The following is a 25,577-nucleotide window of genomic DNA, read 5'->3' as shown; positions in this document are numbered from 1 at the left end:
GGTAAGTATACTTTTTAATCCTCTTCACCTATTTCACCCATCCCCCCACACCCCTCTTCTCTGGTAATCATCAGCTTTGTTTTGTTTTTTCTCTATAAAAAAACAGAGTCTGTTTCTTGGTTTGTCTCTCATTTTTCTTTGCTTATTTGTTCTGTTTCTTAAATTTCACATATGAGTGAAATCATATGGTGTTTTTCTTTCTCTGACTGACTTACTTTGCTTCGCATATGCTCTTTAGTTTTATCCATGTTGTTGCAGATAGCAAGATTTCATTCTTTCTTATGGCTGAATAATATTCCTGTGTGTGTGTGTGTGTGTGTGTGTGTGTGTGTGTGTGTGTGTGTGTAAAATATTCTCTTTATCCATTCATCTATCAATGGAATGGGCTGCTTCCACATCTTGGCTATTGTATATAATGCTGCAATAAACATAGGTGTACATATATCCCTCTGAATTAGTGTTTTTGTATTATTTGGGTAAATACCCAGTAGTGCAATTGCTGGGTCATAAGGTAGTTCTGTTTTTAACTTTTTGAGGACCCTCCATACTGTTTTCCACAGTGGCTGCACCAACTTACATTCATGCTAACAGTAAAAACTAGTTTATTTTTAAACAAACAAAAACTGCTAGAGAAGATAAAACTAAATAAAAAAATTTATCTCAAATGTATCTTCAAAGAGAAAAAAGATCATCATACCTGTTCATCAAAGACATAATTAAGATTTTAAAAGACAGAGATACAATGTAGGAGAAAATAGCTGCAAAATATAACTGTCAGGGTGACCTAACAAAAAATTCTCCAAATTTCAAAGCAATTTAAAAACTTGCAAAAAGTATTAGAATGAATATTTTTAGAACTCTGCAAATTAACTACGGCTTGCAGCAATCCAAAGAGAATTTATTCAAGAAATCTTGATAAAAACAATGAGTTCTGGTGTTTGTTGACTTGCACTATTCCTCTTCCCCTCTCTCAACCTTGATACCCTAGAAAACTAATAGCTAGTAATCATGGTGGAAATCAACAGCCTGTTAGCCAACACAGAGGCAGAACAAGATTAGAGGTTCTTCATAACCTCATTCTCACAGATGTGTAATCACTTTACATAACTGGTAGTTCCCCAGAACAACACAGTCTCAGCCTATCTTCACTTGACTTGACTCAAAGCTCACTTAATTCAAAAAACCTTTACCCCAGGGAATTTTGATGAAATCACTTAGAGGTAGTTGTTTGAATTTCAGCCTTCCTGAAGAGGTGGATAAGAGCTGGGGCAAATAAGAGACTAATCCAAAACCTGAAAAGGAAAAGCAGGAGAAAGAGATATCTATAGAGGATTTGGAAAGCTCTGACATAGCCCTATAAATCCAGAATGCCGCTAGCATGTATAAGACCATGGACACACCCAGAGACCTACACTCTCTGTCTTCTTGACCTCAAAGCTCTACACAAGCAATAAGTAAAGGCTCAGGTACAGTTGTCAATCACCTGGCTAAGTGTTGTAGGTATATCCCAACACACATACACACACAAAACCCTTCAACAAATATTAGGAGACTGTGCCTGGTTCTAGGTGTTTGAAGAAATCTCTATTGATTTATCAGCTTATGAGTAAGCTAAGTGAACTGAGACTTCAGTGACCATACACAACAAAGAACAAAAACTTTACAGAATTAACTGTGTAACATAACTAAGAAATAATCAGCAATAATATTGAAGTCACAGGGGCGCCTGGGTGGCTCAGTGGGTTAAAGCCTCTGCCTTCGGCTCAGGTCATGATCCCAGGGTCCTGGGATCAAGCCCTGCATCGGGCTTTCTGCTCAGCAGGAAGCCTGCTTACCCCCCCTCTCTCTCTGCCTGCCTCTCTGCCTGCTAGTGATCTCTGTCTGTCAAATAAATAAATAAAAATCTTTAAAAAAATAATAATAATAATATTGAAGTCACAACAAAAACAAACACTAGGCAGGGGCAAGAATCTGATTTCCAGAGTTAATACATTATATTAATTAAAATGTTTAATTTTGAAAAAAATATGAGATATGTTAAGAAAAAGGAAAGTATAGCACATATACAGGAAGAGAAAAAAATCATAGCAACTATCCCTGAGGAAGCTAAACATTGAACTTACTGTCTAGAAAAGTTTTTGTCTAAAATCTTTAACTCAGCTATTTTAAGTATGACCAAAGAACGAAGGAAAACCATGTTTTAAAAACTAAAGAAAAAGTATGAGAATATTGTCCCATCAGATATTATCAATAATGAGACAGAGATTATTTTTAAAAAGCATCAAAAGAAATTCTGGAGTTGAAAAACACAATAACTGGAATGAGAAATTCACTAAAAGGGTTCAACAGCAGATTTGAGCTGTCAAAAGCAAGAATCAGTGAACTTCAAGAAGAAAGTAGGAGGACTCACACGTCCTGATTTTGAAACTTGCTGTAAACCTACGCAAATCAAGATAATGTGCTCCTGGCATAATGACAGACATAGAGATTCATGGAACAGAATTGAAAGTACAGAAATAAACCTTACATTGAAGGTCAACTGAATGTCAATAAAGGAGTCAAAATAATGCAATGGAGGGACACCTGAGTGGCTCAGTGGGTTAAAGCCTCTGCCTTTAGCTCAGGTCATGATCTCAGGGTCCTGGGATCAAGCCCTGCATAGGCTGTCTGCTCAACAGGAAGCCTGCTTCCCCTTCTCTCTCTCTCTGTCTGCCTCTCTGCCTGCCTGTGATCTCTGTCTGTCAAATAAATAAATAAATAAATAATCTTTTAAAAAAAAATAATGCAATGGGAAAAGAATAGTCTTGTCAACAAATGGATGACAACATGCAAAAAATGAAGCCAAACCAGTGTATATAAAAATTAATTCAGAATTAATCATAGATGTAAATGTAAGAGTTAAAATTATAAAATGTTAGTAAAAAACATTAGACTAGAACTTTGTGACCTTAGATGTGACACGAAAATTACAAGTGATGACTTATGTTTTGACTTCATCAAGATAATGACAAGATAACCCATAAAATGGGGAAAAATTTACAAATCATATACCTTTTAAGTTTTTGTTTGAACACCTATTTCCAATTCTCTTGGGGATATACAAATATATAAAAAACACTTATAACTCCATCATAAAATGATAAATAACTCAATTTAAAAATCAGCATAAACGTCAAATGGATATTTCTCTAAAGAAGATATAAAAATGGCCAGCAAGTGCGTGAAGAAATGTTCAAAATCATTAGTCACTAAGAAAATGCAAATCAAAAGTACAATGAAATACCACTTCACAACCACTAAGATGGTTAGACTCAAAAGGACAAATAATAATTATTGGTGAGAATGTGGAGAAATTAAAACCCTCACACATTTCAGGAGGAATGTAAAGTGGTGCAGTAACTTTGGATAAGAGTTTGGCAGTTCCTCAGAAAGGTCATAACATTATCATATGACTGAGCAATTCTACTCCCAAGTGTATAACTAGGAGAACTGATAACAGGCCTTCAATCAAAAACTTGCTGATGAATGTTCATAACCTCATTATTCATAATAAAGAAATAATGGAGGGGTGCCTGGGTGGCTCAGTTGGTTAAGCATTTGATCATAGTCGGCTCAGGTCATTATCCCAGGGTCCTGGGATCGATCCCCACATCAGGCTCCCTGTTCAGAAGGGAGCCTGCTTCTCCCTCTCCTGCTCCCCCTGCTTGTGCTCTCCTTCTCTCACCCCCTCTCCTTCTCTCTCTCTCTCTCTCTATCTCTCTATCTCTCTCTATCTCTTTATTATTTTATTATCTCTTTATTATTTTAAATAATAAAATCTTTAAAAAAATAAATAGTGGAAACAACATAAACACCCATGGACTGAAAAACGGATAAACAAAATGTGGTATATTCATACAATGGAATACTATTTGGCCATAAAAAGGAATGAAATGTTGATTCATGCCACAATACAATAAACCCTGAAAACGTTATACCAAGTAATGGAAGCCAGATACAGAAAGCCACTTATTAGATGACTCCATTTATATGAAATGTTTGTAATAAGCAAACATATAGAGACAGAATATGGACTAATGTTTGCCTGGGGCTGATAGAAGGGTTGGAGAAAGAATGGGGAGTGACTGCTAATAGGTTCAAGGTTATTTTTGGAGTAATGGAAATATTTTAAAATTAGATTACATGATGGTTACACACAGCATAACTAAACGAAGAAATATTGAGTTGTACACTTTAAATGGGTGTACTTAAGTACTGAATAAATTATATCTTAAAATAACTTAAGTGTTTGACATATTTAAAACTGTTTTAAAATAATTAGAGAAGTGTATATCTATAGAAACAGCATAGACTTAAAATCTAAAGGAGTAGTATGAATAACTTTATGCCAAAATCTTGACCTTCTTAATTGAGTGTTTAATTACCAAGAAAAATATAACCCACTAAAACTGACTAATGATGATATAGAAAGACTGAATAATTCACAATTTCTAAAGATTTAAAATAGTAGTTTAGGGTGCCTGGGTGGCTCAGTTGGTTGAGCAACTGTTTTCGGCTCGGGTCATGATCTCAGAGTCCTGGGATCGAGTCCCACATCGGGCTCCCAGCTCCATGGGGAGCCTGCTTCTCCCTCTGACCTTCTCCCCTCTCATGTTCTCTCTCACTGTCTCTCTCAGATAAATAAATAAAATCTTAAAAAAATAAAATAAAATAGTAGTTTAAGTTCTTCTCACAAAGTAAATGCTAATCTTAGATGATTTATGGGTGTCATACCTTTTCAAGTGAGAATGAATTATTCAAATATTATTTGAAATCTTCCAGCAATCAGAAGATAAACAAAACAGTGTTGATTTATTTTTATTTTAAATTAACAGTATGAGTAAAGGAATTTATAAATAAATCTTACCCATAAATCATAGATACAAAGATTTTTTTGAAGGTTTTATTTATTCATTTAACAGAGAGAGAGAGAGCGCAAGTAGGGGGAGTGGCAGGCAGAGGAAGAGGGAGAAGCAGGTTTTGCACTGAGCAAGAAATCCAATGTGGAGCTCAATCCCAGGACCCCAGGATTATGACTTGAGCTGAAGGCAGACACTTAACTGACTGAGCAAATCAGGGGTCCTGATACAAAGATTCTTTAAAAAGCAAACAAAAACCAGTAATATGTAAAAATAATAATACTTTATTAATGTTACATTGATCTCAGGAAAAGAATTACATAAATGTATTTCAACTTTTTAATACGTTAAAAGAGCAAATATAGGGGCGCCTGGGTGGCTCAGTGGGTTAAAGCCTCTGCCTTCGGCTCAGGTCATGATCCTGGGGTCCTGGGATTGAGCCCCGCATCAGGCTCTCTGCTCAGCAGGGAGCCTGCTTCCCGTCCTCTCTCTGCCTGCCTCTCTGCCTACCTGTGATCTCTGTCAAATAAATAAATAAATAAAATCTTTTAAAAAAAAAAAAAAGAGCAAATATATATAACAATCTCAACAGATAAAATTTTGGGGGGCACCTGGGTGACTCAGCTGGTTAAGCCTCTGACTCTGGGTTTCAGCTCAGGTCATGATCTCAGGGTCCTGGGATTGAGCCCCATGTTGGGTTCCATGCTTAGCAAAAGTCTGCTTCAGGATTTTCTGTCCATCTCCCTCTGCCCCTACCCCCTTGCATTCTCTCTCTCTCAAATAAGTGAGTAAATCTTTTTTTAAAAAGATTTTTTTTTTGAAAAATTCAAAATAAAAAAATTAAATCTTATGAATGATGAATAATATGGAATTTTGCTAACCTGTTAAAGGGTATCAACTGAAAAATATAGCAAATATCATTCTTTCTTTAAGATTTTATTTATTTATTTGTCAGAGAGAGAGAGAGTAGAGCAGGAGGAACAGCAGGCAAAGGGAGAAGGAGACTACCTGCTGAACAAGGAGCCCAATGCGGGACTCAACCCAGAACGCTGAGATCATGACCTGAGCCGAAGGCAGATGCTTAGCCAACTGAGCCACCCAGGCATCCTAGCAAATATTATTCTTAATAGTTAGATGTTAGAAGCACTTCACTTAAAATCAAGAAAAAATTTGTCCATTATTGCCATCCATTATTACACTTCCATTTAATAATGTACTGTAGTTAACTAGATGGAACAGAAAGGCAAGAGCAAGAAACAAAAGGTATGAGGCTGGCACCTACTATGCAAAGCCTCACGAGGAAAGATGTCTGTGTCCTTGAGTCACCAATGGAAGACTAACACCAAAAACTGTACTCTATGTGAATGACAAACTACTATTGATTTAAGACACTGATATTTATGGGTGTATTTGTCAGAGAACTTTTACCTTAATAGATATATTCATAGAAGATATTATTTATAAAGAAAAATACAAAGAATCTACAACTTATTAGAAATAATAATCATTTAGCAAAGTCAGTGAATGTAAAAGTCAATGTACAAAAATCAATTTTATATACCAGCAACAAACAGAAAATATAAATTTTAAAACTCCTTTCAATAGCAAAATATTAAGGTACATAGGAATAAAGCTAATAAAGTTGTGAAAGGTATCTACATATAGAAAATTATTAATGTGATTGAAAAATAATCAAGAAGATCCAAGTAAATAAAACATATCTGCTTGTGGATGGAAGTCTTGACATTATAAATATGTCAATTCTACCGAAATTCATATATAGATTCAACAATATTCTAATAAAAACCCCAACAGAGTTTTTCCAGGAACTTGACAAGCTGAATCTAAAATTCATATGTAACAGAAAAAAGCCAAGAATAACTAAGACAGTCCTGAAGAGGAACAAAGAGGAAGTGAAGGAGTAGGAGGAAGAGAAAATGGAGGAAGAAGAGGAGGAGAAGGCTGGGAGATATGGATGAAAACTTGCCCTAGCAGATCTCAAGACTGATTGCGATGCTATAGAAATAAAGACAGTGTGGTGTTGCCACAGACAACAACCAATGCAACAGAGTAGGGAGATCAGAAATACTCATTCACATATGGAAATAATGTATGTTAGAGTTCAATGTAAATCATCGGGAAAGGAAAGATGGTTCAATAAGATGTACTGAGAGAAACTGGTTATCTGGTTAGAAAAAATGAGGTTGGGGGCTTATGTTACATTATAAACATTAATTTAGGAAGGGTTAAAACCTTAAATGTGAAAAAGAAAACATTAAAACTTCTAAAAGAAAATATAAAAAATATTTATAGGACCTTAGAATAGGAAATCATTTCTTAAACAAGAGAACATAAGGACTAACCGTGGAAACATTCCCATAGCACCAATTCCTTATTTCCAAAATTCTATTGTCTAATTTTACATAGGATCATAACTGCTTATTTTATTGTCTACTCTTTTGAACTGATAACTACTTGAGGATAGGGACTAAATCCTATTAATTTTATCTTCCCCCTCACCCAGGTGTGTGTTAGTTGTATCTCTATGATGCAAGAGAGAAAAGAGTTTTAGGAAAGATGTTTTACTTTTTTTTTTCTTAAGATTTTATTTATTTATTTGTCAGAGAGAGAGAGAGACAGAGAGCACAAGCAGGCAGAGAGGCAGGCAGAGGCAGAGAGAGAAGCCGGCTCCCTGCTGAGCAAGGAGTCCAATGTGGGACTTGATCCCAGGACTCTGTGATCATGACCTGAGCCGAAGGCAGTGGTTTAACTGAATGAGCCACCCAGGTGTCCCAAGATGTTTTACTTTCCCCTTGATTTGGCACTCCAGTGGTTTCTCTTCCCTAACAATTGCACAAGTTTTGTTCTTTTTTTCCTCTGTCAGATACATAAGTGACACACATCTATAACTTCATCCTCCTTACCCAAGTCATATTTCCATTACCTAGTCTTAATCATCTACTTATTTGTATATTTTTGGTTCATTTTCCATTTCTTCATGTTCTGAATTTCTGGGCTTTCAAAGGGAACAATTAAGTGAAGAATAAAGCCCTATTAATAACTAAGAGAAAAATCTATAGGAGAACTTTCCAGGTATTATTTGTTCAGTTCTAAATTGGATCTCTGGAGGCTAACCTTCAAAAAAGAGATTTTAAGGGTGCAACTAACAATTCAGAATGAGAGGACTATGCCACCGCAGACCAGTCTTAGATCTGGAAGAGACCTTCCCATGGTTAAGCTGGTCTAATACCCCTTGCAACGTGAGAATTTCTTCTTTCACATTCCTGGCATTTTTCATGAATTAACTCAGCTGTAATCCTTCAATATAATTCTCATGACAAGAAGCTCACTGTTTTAGAGGAAAATCTGTTCCATTTTGTTTTGTCCTAACTAGTTACACTAAATCTAGAAAAGGGAAACAGCCCTCAGGCAATAAGAGCTTGTGCGTATTGTCAAAATTTCCATATTTCCGTAGGTGGTTTCCCAAGATATTTTCTCCAGAAAGTTTTTCAACATGACCTCCTGGATTGCATAACTAGTGACACAGAATGCCCCAAAGCCTCTTGTATATAGAAAAGCAACTAGTTGAAGCTAGTCACCATCTTCTATATTTTGCATTCCAGAAATGTTGAGTCATTTGAAAAGGCAGAAGAAATTGAACCATGAAAATTATACACGAGCAGCTTCATCGGGTGTGTCAATATTCATATTATCCATGAATCAGAGATGAATGCTTAAGTTTGCTTTGGAAAAGAAACTAAACAAGACCTAGAGGCTGAGTGTCAAACAATTTCATTAAAGAATCAAAAGAAGTCCAGAATAGGAAAAACCACAAAAGATCACTTTTCCAGTATTACACAGAACACAAGTTCTACAAAAGATTCTGAATCAGAAGGATTTCATGGTTAAAATATTAAAAAACAAAAACAAAACAGAAACTTTAGACTGAAGTCCCCTCTAGAAGATTCTAAAAGACATTAGCATGTTATAGGATCTTGATTGGGGAAAAAAAAAAAAAAAAAAATTTAAGTTTGTTTAATTTACTGTGTTTCAAATATATCTAACAATGGGGCCCCTGGGTGGCTCAGTGGGTTAAGGCCTCTGCCTTCGGCTCTGGTCGTGATCACAGGGTCCTGGGATCTAGCCCCGCATCGACCTCTCTGCTCAGCGGGGAGCCTGCTTCCACCTCTCTCTCTGCCTGCTTCTCTGCCTACTTGTGATCTCTGTCTGCCAAATAAATAAATAAAATCTTTAAAAAAAAAAAAAATATATATATATATATATATCTAACAACAACTAAATATTTTTTGTAACACCCAATACAATAATAGTGCACTTCAAATGTACTCCAAGAAATACTAACCTAGTTAATTTTTCTTCCATTTTATTTTATTTTTAAAGATTTTATTTATTTGACAGAGATCACAAGTAGGCAGAGGGGCAGGCAGAGATAGAGGGGGAAGCAGGCTCCCCACTGAGCAGAAAGCCCAATGCAGGACTCGATCCCAGGACCCTGAGATCATGACCTGAGCCGAAGACAGAGGCTTTAACCCACTGAACCACCCAGGCGCCCCTCCATTTTAAAGATAATACAGGAAAGACCCAGAAAAGATTGCAAAATGCTCAAGTCAACAAAACTACTTAGTTGCAGAGCCAGGACTAACAATTCACATATCATGGCAGCTTACAAGTCTGGAACATTCCTTGTTCTGACTTCAGTGTCTCCAAATCCCTGAAGAAGGATAACATTGCAAACATAACCACAGATTGGTTTCTTTGTGTCCTACTTCATACCATCTGTAAGGAAAATTTTATTACTTATAACAGTGGTTTTTAACCAGATGAGCAGGGTGCTAAGGGAGATCAGGAAGGGGTGTTGACAGAATTTGTAGAGCAAGGAGAGTTATATTTTTAAAGCTTATTAAATGATAAAGTATACTTTTTTATTTAGAAAGAAAAATTCCTAATAACATTTCATTTTTTTAAAGATTCATTTATTTATTTAAGAGAAAGAGGGAGGGAGCATTTGTAAGCTGTGGGAGGGGCAGAGGAAGAAAGAGAAATCCTCAAGGAGACGCCCAATGAATGGGGAGGCCAAACTGGGGCTCAATTCCAGGACCATGAAACCATGACCAGAATTGAAATCAAGAGTCCAAAGCTTAACCCAGTGAGCCACCCAGGTGCCCCAAAGTTTTACATTTTAAATTACAAAGAGAATATGACATCATTGTTTACCTAAGGTACATATGGATTTTAAAAGTTTGCAAAACTAAAAGGGGGTGTCTGGGTTACTCAGTTGGTAAAGCATCTACCTTCAGCTCAGGTCATGATCTTGGGGTCCTGAGATCAATCCCCGTGTGGGGCTCCCTGCTCAGCAAGAAGTCTATTTCTCCCTCTGCCCTTCCCCTTACTCGTGTTCACTCTCTCTCTCTCTCAAATAAATTTAAAAAAATAATAACAAAAAAAAAAGAATTAAAAAACAGAACATAACCTTTTCTTATATTAGACTGTCTGGGGGACATTTAGTCCCACAATGAACAAATAGTAGTCATCCAGTCAAGCTAAAGCAGGAGTGGTTGAAGTGTGTTTCAGGCAAAGATGGTAGCAAATTTTAAGGACTAGAGGCACAAGAAATGGTGCCATGACTAAGGGACTGCCCATGGTTTAGTATGGCTGAAATAGAGAATAGGCAGTAGAAAGAAGAGGAAGAACCAAGGGAGTAGGGTAGTGAGGAAGAGTGTGCACTCAGAGAAAAGCAACGTAGTAAAGAGCTAATGAAGAGCCAGGTGATAAATGTTCTTGTATCCCATGCAATGGAACTGATCTTTATCATGACAGCAATAGTAACAAGTTCAAAGGTTTAAGCAGGAAAATTTGTATAATCAGATTTGTATTATAGAAAAATCATTCTTTATCACAGAAGGAAGTTTATACTGTTCTCAAATTTTTCTGGTGCTTTATTTCCATTTTCTTAACCAATGCAGACTTTGTTCTGAGAGCTGAATGATTAATCTACAGGGTTTAAAGAGAAATTCTGACAATTGAAATCATCCAGAGTTTATAGGGAAACAGTCCACTCACCAAAAGGGCACAGCTGACTCATAAGCAGTAACACAAATTGTCCAAGTCAGTAAGTATGTCAGTTGAGGTCACCAAGAATATAGCTCACAAGGAAATTCACACTTGATATTTCCATGACAGATTCAATGAAAACACTATGTTGTTTTTTTTTTTTTGAAAACACTATGTTTAAGTTGTGTTAAAATTTATGATATTCTTACTGAAAGAAATGAAAATTTTGAATTTTATTTCATAATTTATTCTAACTCATTATTGTTTCAGAATCAATTTTCCACCAGGAAACTGTCTCAACTACACTTATCTCAAGAACTACATTGAAGAAGCTCTTTACCACAATTTTGAAGGTCTTATAATACCTTTAGTACAGTGATTCTCATGGTCAGTCTACCTGAACCAGTAATTTACAAGAAATTATTTCAATGAAAGTGGCCGACTATATTAGAGCCCTTGTCCCACTTAGCTGTCATTGGACCTACATAATTCCAATGTCATACAACCATTCTCCGGTGCCTTAAATTCTTTGTTGTTTTCACTTCCTCCTTAGAAGCACAAATAATAATTATAATAGAAGCATAAATAGTAATAGAAACAAAAATGATACTAATAATGCAGTACTTTTTATATCCCAGGTACTGTGCTAGAAACTACATGCATTATCTCATACACATACAAAATCTCATGAGTTAGATACTGTCAATATCCCAATTTGACAGATGAGTAAACTAATCCTTAGAAAGATTAAGTAAACTGCCCCTGGTCAGACAGCTTGTAATCAAAATCAGAATTCAAATCTAGGTCTGTATGAGTGCAAAACCTAACTCAACTCAGCATTTTCTAATATTTCTAGTTACCTGTTATATAGCACTTACTATACACTTGGAACTGTGCCAGTCAATGTATAAACATTACATCATTTAACCTTCAAACAAATCTATCAAAAGGTAACATCTATATTTTACAGATGAAGAAATCAAACCTCAAAATATTTAATTGTCAATGGTTATACAGATAGAAGCAGAGGATTCAGATGAAGGCTTATCTGATTCTTCTTTTTTCAATAAAGATTTCATTTATTTGACAGAGAGAGAGAGAGGGAGAGAGAGACTACAAGCAGGGGAAGCAGCAGGCGGAGGGAGAGGAAGAAGCAGACTCCCCACTAACCAGGGAGCCCCATGTGGGGCTGGATCCCAAGACCCCAGGATCATGACCTGAGCCAAAGACAGGCGCTTAACCAACTGAGTCACCCAGGTGCCCCTAGATTTGTCTGATTCTTAAATTTGTGTGTTTAACCAGAGTCTATACCATTAGAACATGATAACATAAACCAGTAGTTCCCTGTTCCCCATGGAACACCATGGCTCCGAGATTTCAAAAGAAGACAGCCATTCATGGTTTCTAAGGTAGAGGTCCATTGCTTCAAGTTCTTTTCCACTAACACCTTTGCGAAGATTGGTTGATGGTCGTCTGAGAGCTGAGGGAATGGAACTCCAGAATGACCCTGGGATCAGCACAGTTGTGAAGACCTGGTATAGCGTCAAGCAGGGAAATCTAGGGAATAAAGATCTTATGTGAAGCACAGGATCTTTTTTCCCCTCTTTCCTCCTGCAGTGGTTCAAGTCTCTGATTCCAAGAATATAGGAAAAAAAAGGGGGGGGGATTATTCTAAAGAAAACAGCTGCAACATCAAGTTCGTCACCTCCTAATAGCTCAGTCAACTTCAGGCTCCAGGCCATGAAAGCCTGCCCAGGGCTAATCTTGTGGATTATAAAGTCACGTTTCCTCTGTTTTGCCCAGAAGCAAGGGGAATGGGCCTCCATGAAATCAAATGCCCTTTACTCTGCTGCAAGATACTCACAGTCATGAAGATCAAATAAATACAAATACAATGTTTCCTAAATAGATTCCATGGAGCTTGTAAGACACTCTTTGAAAAAAGTTCCACGGACAATTAAGTGTTGGAAATGCTGCAATAAGTTCTGTGTCTCAAAGGTAGGGTGACCTATAATTAATCACCCAAACTAGGGCACGTCTGAGTGCCAAAGGGGATGTTGCTAATAATTACACTGAGACAGCAAGCACATACTGGAAATGTCCTGGGTAAATTGAGACCTATGGTTAGTCTGCTAGTTACCCCAGAACTTTCCAAATGAGTTTGGCCATGGAGCATCTTTTCCCCCTTGCAACACCTGCAAACCTCATGAGAGACCATTATTCCACAGAATATAGTTCGGGGAACACTAAACTTAGAGGTCTTAAGAAAGTCTGTTTGAAATGCAATTGACCCAATGCTTCCAGATCATTTCTTGACAATGCCCACCTGGGAAGGAAGTGTTAATATATTTGCCGTATATAAAGGGACACGAAAGAGGCTCCTTATAGCTAGGAAAAGGACTGGCCGGGTAAGTGGGGGTATTTGAAGGGATTACTACCTCAGCACTCTTGTAATCCTCTGATACATATAGAAATCAGGCCTAGGGACACCTGGGTGGCTCGGTTGGTTAAGCCGCTGCCTTCGGCTCAGGTCATGATCCCAGAGTCCTGGGATCGAGTTCGGCATCAGGCTCCTTGCTTGGGGGGGAGGGAGCCTGCTTCCCCGCCTCTGCCTGCCACTCTGCCCCCTTGTGTGTGCTCTCTCTCTCTCTCTCTCTCTTTCTCTCTCTGACAAATAAATAAATAAATAAAATTTTTAAAAAAAACATAAAATAAAAGTAGAAATCAGGCCTATAGTTCATGAAGCTCTGAATAAACTAAAACACACTCACAAATGACCTGTGTGTGTTTCTCTTCCTTGAAGACCAATTGAAGATGATTACATTAAAAGAAGGCAGTGAAGGAGTTACAAAAAAAAAAAAAAAATCTTGCCCTTCTAACCTCCTGGCCTATTTTGTTGCTTAGGATTTGGGTCAGTGTCAAGAATCTTGAAAATTATGGGAAATGCAACAAATCTCTTGACTGACTCAATCTATCCATCAAGAGACTGAAAAAAAAAAAACACTTCCATAGAAAAATAGAAACTGCATTAGGTATTTCAACATGAATTCTAACATAAGGAATTGGGCAAACAGGCAGTAAAAGATTGAAAAAGCAAAAAGGGAGCACTGAAGCAACACAATGCCCGGGTAGGGCCTCAGATTTCTGAGGAGGGGGGACTGCCCAAATGATTCTGGCACATCAAAGACACACAGTGAGGCTGACTCTGGAGTTTCTTTCTTTTTCTTTCTTTTTTTTTTTTTAAGATTTTATTTAGTTATTTGACAGACAGATCACAAGTAGGCAGAGAGGCAGGCAGAGAGAGAGGGGGGGAAGCAGGCTCCCCGCTGAGCAGAGAGCCCGATGCGGGGCTCAATCCCAGGACCCTGGGATCATGACCTAAGCCAAAGGCAGAGGCTTTAACCCACTGAGCCACGCAGGCACCCTGATTCTGGAGTTCTAAAAGAAGGGAAGACCTGGTCTATCCACACTTTCCTGACCAACTGAGCAGCTACAGATGATTCTAGTCACTCAGTTGTGGAAGCATTTGAAAGGCAGAAGATTCTGCATTTTCAGGTCCTGGATTTATAGCCAGCTCCAGCAGATAATCCCTACCTGAGACCCTTGCCCCTGAATTGAGGCTGGGCCTCTCAGGTAGCTCTTGATAAATCTGGGTTTAAACTTGGCTCAGTAACCCCTCAGAAAACACCTTAGAGGGGGGATTCGATTTCAGTGGGAATTTGAAACACTAAAGCCTTATAAAGTTGCTTTGAAAATTTCAGTGAAGAAGAGGGAGGCAAAGGTGGAGAGGGGAAGCTGAGGAGGGGAATTTAAAAGGAAAAAAATGTAAGAAGTGTTTGCACATTTTCTATTCAGGAGGGAAAAGAAGTCATTTAAAACGTGTTGTGAGCAGGACGCCTGGGTGGCTCAGTTGGTTAGGCAGCTGCCTTCGGCTCAGGTCATGATCCCGGGATCCTGGGATCGAGTCCCACATCGGGCTCCTTGCTCGGCGGGGAGCCTGCTTCTCCCTCTGCCTCTGCCTGACACTCTGTCTGCCTGTGCTCCCACGTGCTTTCTCTCTCTCTCTCTCTCTCTCTCTCTAACAAATAAATAAAATCTTTAAAAAAAAAAAAAGTGTTGTGAGCAAAGAAATGGTGTTTAAAGGTTAAGCTTCTGCCATACGCTTTTACACTGAGTTACTCATTTAATGGTGAACATTTCTCCTATTCAACTCTTCAGTTGAAATTCAGAAGCCATATATTTGACAGGTAGCTCCCTAAAATTTATTCCAGAGGTCACACTTTGCTTACCTTCCTTAAAGCCACTGTAAAAGGTGGAAGAGTAAAAGAATCCCCTATATTCTGGCCAAGGAGGACACTTTGTATTGTTCCAGTGAGTCAGAGACTACAATGGACCCCAGATTAAAGGTTATGTTCTGCTGCAATTGCACTACTGGGTATTTACCCCAAAGATACAGATGTAGTGAAAAGAAGGGCCATCTGTACCCCAATGTTCATAGCAGAAATGGCCACAGTCACCAAACTGTGGAAAGAACAAAGATGCCCTTCAACAGACAAATGGATAAAGAAGATATGGTCCATATATACAATGCAGTATTACGCCTCCATCAGAAAGAATGAATACCCAACTTTTGTATCAATGTGGATGGGACTGGAGGAGATTATGCTGAGTGAAATAAGTCAAGCAGAGAAAGTCAATTATCATATGGTTTCACTTACTTGTGGAGCATAAGGAATAACATGGAGGACATGGGGAGATGGAGAGGAGAAGTGAGTAGGGGAAATCAGAGTGGGGAGATGAACCATGGGAGACTGTGGACTCTGAGAAACAAACTGAGGGTTTTGGAGGGGAGAGGACCGGGAGGTTGGGGGAGCCAGGTGGTGGGTATTACGGAGGGCACGTATTGCATGGAGCACTGGGTGTGGTGCATAAACAATGAATTCTGGAACACTGAAAAGAAATAAAATAAAATAAAATGGAAAAAAAAAGGTTACAGTCTGAGATTATAAACTGATAAAAGCATTTAAAACTAAAATATTTAGAGATGTAGTCTATTTTAAAGGTTAAGATCACAGGTATTGGGACATTATAGAGCAGGGGTTAAATCTTGGCTCCTTCACTTCCTAGCTATTGACCTTGAACGCATTTCTTAACTTCTCTGAACCTTGTTATCAGAACCTTTATTTGTGGACTAGTATAATCCATATGTTGGCAGTATCCACAGACAACATCTCCTTTTGCCCCTGTACCAACTGTGAAACAGGACTCAGAAATTCTTTGCATTCTATATAAAAAAGCCCTTTTTGTCAAATGCATATCATACTGAAGATTTCAGAGGCAAATTGGAGTAGGTTCACAAAACAATATATTTTTCTTCAAAAATCCTCATTTGTTAAATCTTTCCAGTGGTCCTTTCCTACACTCTCTTCTGTTATGATTAGCCTCCCAGCTTTAGTTTCTCCATTCCAGCAACATTATTCTTCTCTTTCTTATTCTTAGGAGATTACATTATCTCTGTCTAGGGACTTCCAAACGCAAAAGCCTATTTAACAAACCAAGAACCCTCCGGTTGTTAGTAGCGCCCCTCCTTAAAGAGCAGAAAAAAATGACAAATAACACTTTTTGTTGTCCTAGATGGATAAAATTATAATATAACAGCAATAAAATATATTATATAACAACAATGTAATATAATATAATTATTAATATTAGTGTAAAAATATTTTTTTAAAAACACTCACAAACTCAAAACTCAAATCCTGTGTCTCGAAGGAAGGTCCACTTTACCTGGGCATACGTGTTCCCTTTTTCCCTTGGATATTCATAATGCAACAGTCCTCCAGTAGTAAATTGGCTCAGATACTCTTGAAAAGCTGTATTCTGGGGGGAAGGATGTCGTTTTACATCTTTTGAGAGAAATAAAAACAAACAAGGTTTATTGAGCTCTTACTTTGTGATCAGTGAAGTGCTACAAACTATGGTCATTTAATCCTAAAGAAAATGCTACAAAGTTGTATTATTCTCTCAAGTGGAATCTTGGTCTTGGAGATGTTAATTAATCCTAACTTTATCTCTTGGTTTGGATAGAGCACCACAAAACCCACCCCAGTCACAACTATCTCACCACAACCAAATCTCTTAATCTAGAGGAAAAAAAGGGAAGAAGAAAAAAAAAAAACACTTTTTCCACACCACAGTACGTGATCACTGTTTCAAAATATTTTGAAATCTAAAGACTTTGTAAGGTTGATTTGTTTCTTTGCCAATAACTTTGCTTTGTCATAAGCACTTTATCACTGTTGGACTCTCAAAAGTAAATAAAAACGTTCTTGCTATTCTCTTTGCCTCCCCTAATCCTTGTTGCTTTACATCCAGGGAGAACAGAAGGGCTGCATGCCTGAGCTCCTTCTGGCCAGGAGTGCACATCTATTAACAAAAACTATGTCTTTAACTCAGCCAGATTTCTTATCCTTCACCACTTTTCTCTCCAACTACTCCCTCAAGACAAGAAATCACAGGATCTCTGGCCCTGAGCTATGCTGCTCAGGGACTTCTAATTCTCCACTTCTCTTTTTATTTTTTTAATTTTTAAATTTATTTTAAGCAGGCTCCACACTGACCTGAGCTGAAATCAAGAGATGGATGCTCAACAGCTGAGCCACCCAGGCTCCACCCCCCCACCCCACCGACTTCTCTTTTTTTTTTTTTCTATTTATAAATCTTTTTTTTTTAATTTTTTTATTAAATTTTATTTTTTATAAACATATAATATATTTTTATCCCCAGGGGTACAGGTCTGTGAATCGCCAGGTTTACACACTTCACAGCACTCATCATAGCACATACCCTCCCCAATGTCCATAACTAGCATGTAGAAGGGGGCCTGGAGATGGTTGCCTTCAAACTACCACTCAGATCATGTGCTCAGCACCAGCACATCCCCTTCTCAGCCTGGGACCATCCCTTTAACAAAGCTCCAACCAGAAGAAGAAACTATGGGTTTGAAGTGGGAAGGAGGGAGAAGTTGGATTTTGAACAGGTCGACTTTGAGGTGATTGTGAAGCAGTTGAGTAGACATTAGATGCAGATATAAGGCTCAGGTCAGAAATCTGGGTCGAAGACCCAGAAAAGGAGGTGGTACCCAAAGCCAAGAGAATGGGTAAGGTTATGCAAGGAGAAAATGAAGGAAAAAGGAAAGGAATGGAGAGGAAAGAGAGAGTGTTCAGAGCAAAAATGTGGGGCCTGACTACATGGCAGTGGCAGGGGCACGAGGAGGAAGACTTTCTAGGGAAGTGAGCAAAGCACAGACTGCACATCATTCTATCTCACTCAGTCCACAGTCCCATCAGCAGTTGGCTGGGCAGCACCTGAAACAGGCGTAAAAACTCCACTGTCAGTGTTGTCTTATTTACTGGCTGTCCTCTTTTTTTTTTTTTTTTTAGATTTTATTTATTTATTTGACAGACAGATCACAAGTAGGCAGAGAGGCAGGCAGAGAGAGAGGGGGAAGCAGGCTCCCGCTGAGCAGAGAGCCTGATGCGGGGTTTGATCCCAGGACCCCAGGACCATGACCTGAGCCAAAGGCAGAGGCTTTAACCCACTGAGCCACCCAGGCGCCCCTGTCATCTCACTTCTAAACTTTTTTTTCCCCAACCTTAAAGACTCTGAAGGACAACTTGTTTTTCATTCAGCATCAGATTGACTCACAGAATTTGGTTACGTAGACAGTAATCAAATCTAAACATCCATGAACCCAAGACACACAAATGCCGTCCTTGGAGTTCGCTTCACCTCACTTTTCAGGCAGGCAGAAAATACCACTGATATTTTGAACACGGCTCAAACTGTTTTCTCTCGGAATACTCTCCTGGGAGATCAAATATCTATTTACATGTGGAATGTAAAAAAGCTGAACTTGGGGTGCCTGGGTGGCTCAGTCTGTTAACTTTCACTCAGGCTGTAATCCTGAGGTCCTGAAATCAAGCCCCACATCAGGCTCCCTGCTCAGCGAGGAGCCTGCTTCTCTCTCTCCCTCTTCCCCTCCCCCCACTCATGTTCTTTCTCTCTCTCTCTGTCTCTCTCCCTCCCTCATCCTGCTCCTTCTCTCTCTCAAATAAATAAATAAATAATCTTTGTGGGTTTTTTTTTAATAAAATAAAAAAGCTGAACTCATAGGTTCAGAGAGTAGAATTGTGGTTGCCAGGGGCTCAGGCAGGCTCAGGTGGGATGGGAAGGCAGGGGAAACAGAGAGATGTTGGTCAAAGGGTGCAAACTTCTAGTTATGAGGTGACTACATTCTGGGAATCTAATGTACTGTATGGTGGTTATAGTTTTAAAAAAGAAAGGATAATTATATGACATGATGGAGGTGGTGATAAGCTAATGCTAATATTACAGTGTTAATGAATTTGCAATATATAAGTGCATCAAATCAACACATTGTATACCTCAAACTTAGACAAAGGTACATGTCAATTATATCTTAATAAAGCTAGAAAAAATAAGAGTTGTGATTTAAAAAAAAAGAGGCTTCTCAAATTTAGAAAATGCTGAATGCTATGATGTAAGAATCACAATGCATAGTAAAATAAAGGCTCCACCTAGTCTTGCCATTTAAAAAACTTAGATTTACCTTTGCTTAACCCAAAATTTCCCCAACTGTTTGATTCCAGAATCCTTTTTCCATGGAATACTTACTAATATCCAGTGGACGAAAGTTCCACAGAGCACATGTAGGTGTTTTGTTAATTCAAAGAATCTTTTTTAACACAAGCCACAAAATACATTTTACAATGGGGGAAATTGATTTGCACTTAAAAGTGTTCTAATTTTCTTGGAAATCATTATATAGTATATCCCCCTTCAGTAATGTTGGTTCACACATTTGTGATATAGTTAGGTTATTTAATTAAACTCTGCATTCCATTCCTGATGGCCTAAATGATTTTTTTAAAAATTTGCATACATTAATCACTCTTTGTGCCATAAAGTTCCATAGGTCTTGACAAATGTATAGTGTCATATATTGACCATACCAACATCATACAGAACAGTTCACTGCCCTAAAAAAATCCTCTAGGCTGCACATATTCAAATCTCAACTCTTCCCTCTGATCCCCTAACAACCACTGATATTTTTACTCCATAGTTTTACCTTTTTTAGAATGTCATATAATTAATTACACAGTGTATAGCTCTTTCCAAACTAGCTTATCTCATTTAGCAATATGCATTCAAATTTCATCCATATCTTTTCATGGTTTGATAGCTCATTTATTTTTACTACAGAATAACATTCCATTATATTGATGTATCACAGGTATTTTAGGATAAATTAACTCCAGTATGCTTTTTTAAATATTTAATTTTATTTATTTATTTTTTAGTTAACTATTAAAGGACATCTTGTTTGTTTCCAGGTATGTGTGAATCTGTGATTATGAATAAAGTTGCTATAAAATTTATGTGCAGGTTTTTGTGGGAGTGTAAGCTTTCAAATCAGTTAGTTAAATACCTAGGAGCATGACTGATAGATCATATGGTAAGAAGGGGGTAGGGGAAAAACAGCACTGACATAAGTAACTTTGGAAACAAGTGGAGTCTGTAACACTAAAGGCAAAAGAAAAAAGCATTGTACTATTGATGATGCTCTTTATCATGGAGGTACAAGTTAATAATCCTTATACCACTATACATGTATACTTAAATTGAATAATTAATTAAATAGATAGCAGAGGGGAGACAGGTTTCTCATTGTTGCAGTGGGAGGTTATAGATGAGTAACAGGAGAAGACTAGAACAATTTATTTGTGTGGCAATGGAATACTGTTGGTTACATCAGTATAAAATCATATTTAACTTATATAAATACAGATGGTCACATATGGAAATACTTATACATGTGTGTATTTACACTAATATAATATGGGTATATGATATGATTATAAGATATGAGTAGCAATAAGCACATTGTGTGCCCAGATCTTGGTTTCTAATACCAATTTCCAATAAAAAGACCAGGCTCTTTGGAGAAATTACTCATTCTAGGGCTCAGAGAGGGAAAATAGAAGATGAGCCTAAAGGATCTTATAATGCTAAAAAGTAAGGAAGTGTTAAAACATAAAAGCTTCACAATGATGGAGGTATGTCAAAGGGAGACAGGAAAGAGCTCCCAATGGCCAAAGCTATAAAAATATGAGCAATAAAATAAATACAATAGCATTGGATTAAAACCCAAAGTATAAGGATGCCTGAGTGGCTCAGATGGTTAAGTGTCTGCCTTCAACTAAGGTCATGATCTCCAAGTCCTGTGATTGAGCTCCATATTGGGCTCTTGGCTCAGTGGGGAATCTGCTTCTCCCTCTCCCTCTGCCTCTCCCTCCTGCTCATGCTCTCTCTCTCTCTGTCTTAAATGAATAAATAAAATCTTTATAAATAAATATAAATAAACAAATAAATAAATAAAACCCAAAGTATGAAAGAAGTATCCATGGGGTGCCTAGGTGGTACTGTTGGCTGAATGTCCAACTCCTGGTTTTAGCTCAGGTCATGATCTTGGGGTTGTGGGCTCGAGTCCCAAGTTGGGCTCCATACTCAGTGCAGAAGTAGGCTTGAGATTCTCTCTCCCTCTCATTGCCCTTTCCACTTGAGTTCTCTCTCTCTCTAAAATAAATAAATAAATCTAAATTTTTAAAAATTAAAAATATATAAGTATCCATGAGTCTACACTGATATTAATAAATGATTAAATAAATAAATAAATGTGGGAAAATAGATCAGTCTCCCATGCAAGAGAATTCCACATTATTTATGTAAATAATTCTGCTTTCAAGGAGGTGGGGTATAACTCTCTATTCCTTAAGTGTGAGCTATACATTGTGACTTCTTTCCAAAGAATAAAAGATAGAGAGAAAAAGAGTAATTTTACAGTAGAATAACTTGGCAAACACTACCTCAGCCAGGTGGTCAAGGTCAAGAACAATAGGGACAGATTATGTTGATAATATATACCTTTGATATAAATGTGATAAAAATGGCACTTAATGGCATCAAAAACTCAGCCTCAATCTAGTCATGAGAAAAATATCCCCAGCTGAGGGAAATTTTATGAAATATCTGACTAATATTCCTCAAAACTGTCAAGGTCATCAAAAATAAGGAAAGTTTGAGAAATTGTCACAGCCAGAGGAGTCTAAGGAGACATGAGTACTAAATGCCATGTGGTATCCTGGTTGGGTTCCTAGAACAGAAAAAGGGCCTTCGGTAAAACCTAAGGAAATCTAAATGAAGTATGGACTTTAGTTAATAATAATATGTATGAGGGGGCCCTGGGTGGCTCAGTCAGTTGATTTTAGCTCAGGTCATTTGTGATCTCGAGGTCATGAGATTGAGCCCTACATCAGGCTTCGTGTTGGGCATGGAGCCTGCTTAAGAGTCTCTCTCTCTCCCCCACCCCACTCTCTCTCTCTCTCTCAAAAAAAAAAAATAATAATAATAATAATAATAAATAATAATAATGTGTGTGATAGATTGGGACTCCCTGTAGTATCTTCACATTTTTTTTTTGTAAATCACAAACTGTTTGAAATTTTTTTAATTTATTTTTTAAAAAAGTAAAATGATGGGGGGCACCTGGGTGGCTCAGTCGGTTAAGCTGCTGCCTTCGGCTCAGGTCATGATCCTGGGGTCCTGGGATCGAGTCCCACATCGGGCTCTCTGCTCAGCAGGAAACCTGCTTCTGTCTCCCCCACCCACCGCTTGCCTCTCTGCCTACTTGTAATCTCTGTCAAATAAATAAATAAAATCTTTAAAAAAAAAAAAGTAAAATGATGGATGTAATATTAGCATTATTTGTTGATGACATTGTTGTATATATGGAGACCCCAGAAAAAAATCACTATATACTTTAAAAGAATTGAGCAAGATGGCTAGATAAAAATAATATATAAAACAAACAGTGTTGTTATGTAGTAACAACCAGTTGCATTTATAATGGAAGAAAGATGCCATTTACAATAGTTATAAACAGATAACTTAGTAATAAATTTAACAGGGCTACTTCCTGTGTGCCACACTGTTGGTCATGGGCTACACACTGGATCTGCACCTGGGCTATCAGTGAGGAGCAGTAGACCCCAGGGTGCTTCCCTGGTTCTGCTACGATGCCCTGGTGTGCCTTGCACTGGAGAACTTGGAAGATGGGGGCAAAATAGAAGGACCCTAAGCTCAACTTCTCTCATGAATACAACTAGATAACTATTAAGTTGCCCTAAATACCTCAGAAATTGCCTTGAAGCCTGGCAGAACAAACTCCGCAACTTAAGGTAGAGAAGAGGCCACATAGTAGAAGGTAGAAAGTGCAGAAATGCAGTTTGGGAGAGAAACAGTTGTGTCTACTGAAGTTGGGAAGGGACCGCAGTTGTGGAGAAGGGAGAGAGACAGACGAGCATAGAGGGGAGCACGTGGGGAAAATGAATCCTTCAAACCAACTGGCATGGAAAGTGAGAAAGGCCAAATTTTGTGAATTCTTGTAATCAGTGGGGCTTAGAGACTGAAATTTTAAAGGTCAGCAGGCTTGGATGTAGTAGAGCCTGGGGGGCACTGTGCTGCTATTGGAGAGAAGGCAGGGAAATGCCCTGGGGTCATACAGTGTGGAAACAGAAATCTGAAGAGTACGTGAGGCACACAGTGGGGAGGTTATTTGCTCCTGTGATGACACATTTGGGAGAGACAGCATTCATGGAGAAACCCCTCCAGGGATAAAGGAATTGGCAGCAACATTTCCTTCCCAACCCCTCAGCATAAGCACAGGACCACCCATGGGAAGCAGCGAAGCACCAAAACTCGCTACCCAACTTGCTTACCCCAAGCACTGCCCTCTCCCCCATGCTCCAGTGGAACCATCCCACTCAGCTATGCTTCCCTCAGTGCAGAGGGCCTCTGCCCCCAGAAGACCAGCCCATACCCTTGCCCACACAGCATCATACCATGTGGGAGTTCTGTGGCATCTCAGTTGCAGCAGTAGTGGTGACAGGTCTTATTTCACAAACAGACCAGACCACACCTAGTTAAATGTGTCATATTCAGGTCAGGGACAAAACATTGTCCAAAATGGGCAAAGAGAGCCTCTGCAGATGATTTGCCTGAAGGAAACAGTGGCCAGGACACAACAGCAGAGCAAACACAACACACATTGGAGACACTTCCTGAAGCACCAGGACCTCAGAAACAGGGGACACTGCATGACAGAGCACTACAGGATGTCTTCTTCATAAGGCCATTACCCTCAAGAAAAGGAGACATAGCTAACTTTTCTAACATAAAGACACAGGCACATTGACTTAGACCAAATGAGAAGACAGGAAAATTTATCCCAAATGAAAGTACAGGAAAAAGCCATGGCCAGAGATTTAAGTAAAACAGATATAAGTAACATGCCTTATAAAGAATTTAAGGTAATGATCATAAAGATACTCACTGGACTTGAGAAAAGAGTGGAGGACATAAGGGAGACTCTTAACACAGAGATAAAGACTAACATAGCAGAGATAAAGGGCTTAATAAATGAAATAAGAAACACCCATGATGGAATGAACAGGATGGAAGAAGAAGAGGAACAAATTAATGACCTAAGAGATAGAGTAACAGAAAGTTATCAAGCTAACATAAAGAAAAAATACACAAAACAAGAAAAGACTTAGAAAACTCAATGACCATCAAGCATAATATTTGTATTATAGGAGTGCTGGAAGAGAAAGAAAAGGGGGCAGAAAATTTATTTGAAAAAATAATAGCTGAAAAGTTCCCTAATCTGGGGCAGGAAACAAATATTCAGATCCAGGAGGCACAGAGAACTCCCATCAAAATCAATAAAAACAGATCCACACAAAGACATATTGTAACTAAATTGGCAAAATATAGGGGTAACTGGGTGGCTCAGTCAAACATTTGCTTTCAGCTCAGGTCATGATCCCAGGGTCCTGGGATCAAGCCCCACCACAGTCTCTCTGTTCCACAGGAAGCTTGTTCTCCCTCTCCCACTCCCCCAGCTTGTGTTCCCTCTCTCGCTGTGTGTCTCTCTGTCAAATAAACAAATAAAATCTTTAGAAAAAATTGGCAAAAAAAAAAATCCATTGACAGTAATCTGGGAAAATTGTTTAAGCTCTTTTGAAAATGATATTTAGACATTTGCTACAGTAAAAAAAAAAACTGGGTAAAAAAATTGGCAAAATATAGTGATAAAGAAAACATTTATAAGTAGTAAGACAAAAGAAGACAATAACTTACAAGGGAAAACCCATAAGACTAGCAGGCAGTTTTTCAGCAAAAATTTTCTAAACCAGAAGGGAGTGGCATTATATATATTCCAAGTGATAAATGGAGAAAAATCTGTAGCAAGAATATTCTATCAAGCAGGGCTATCATTCAGAATAGGAGAGATAAAGAGTTTCCGAGACAAACAAAAACTAAAGGCAGTTCATGACCACTAAACCAGCACTGCAAGAAATCTTAAAGAGGACTCTGTCTGGAAAGGAGAGACTGAAAGTGATGACAGTATAAAGGTAAGAAATACAAAAGCAGTTAAAATGAATATTTCTGTAAAAAGTC

This window comes from Enhydra lutris, unplaced genomic scaffold (genome assembly GCF_002288905.1).
Source record: "Enhydra lutris kenyoni isolate GAN:26980312 unplaced genomic scaffold, ASM228890v2 scaffoldscaffold80, whole genome shotgun sequence".
Lineage (NCBI taxonomy): Eukaryota > Metazoa > Chordata > Mammalia > Carnivora > Mustelidae > Enhydra > Enhydra lutris.
This window is presented reverse-complemented; position numbering follows the sequence as displayed.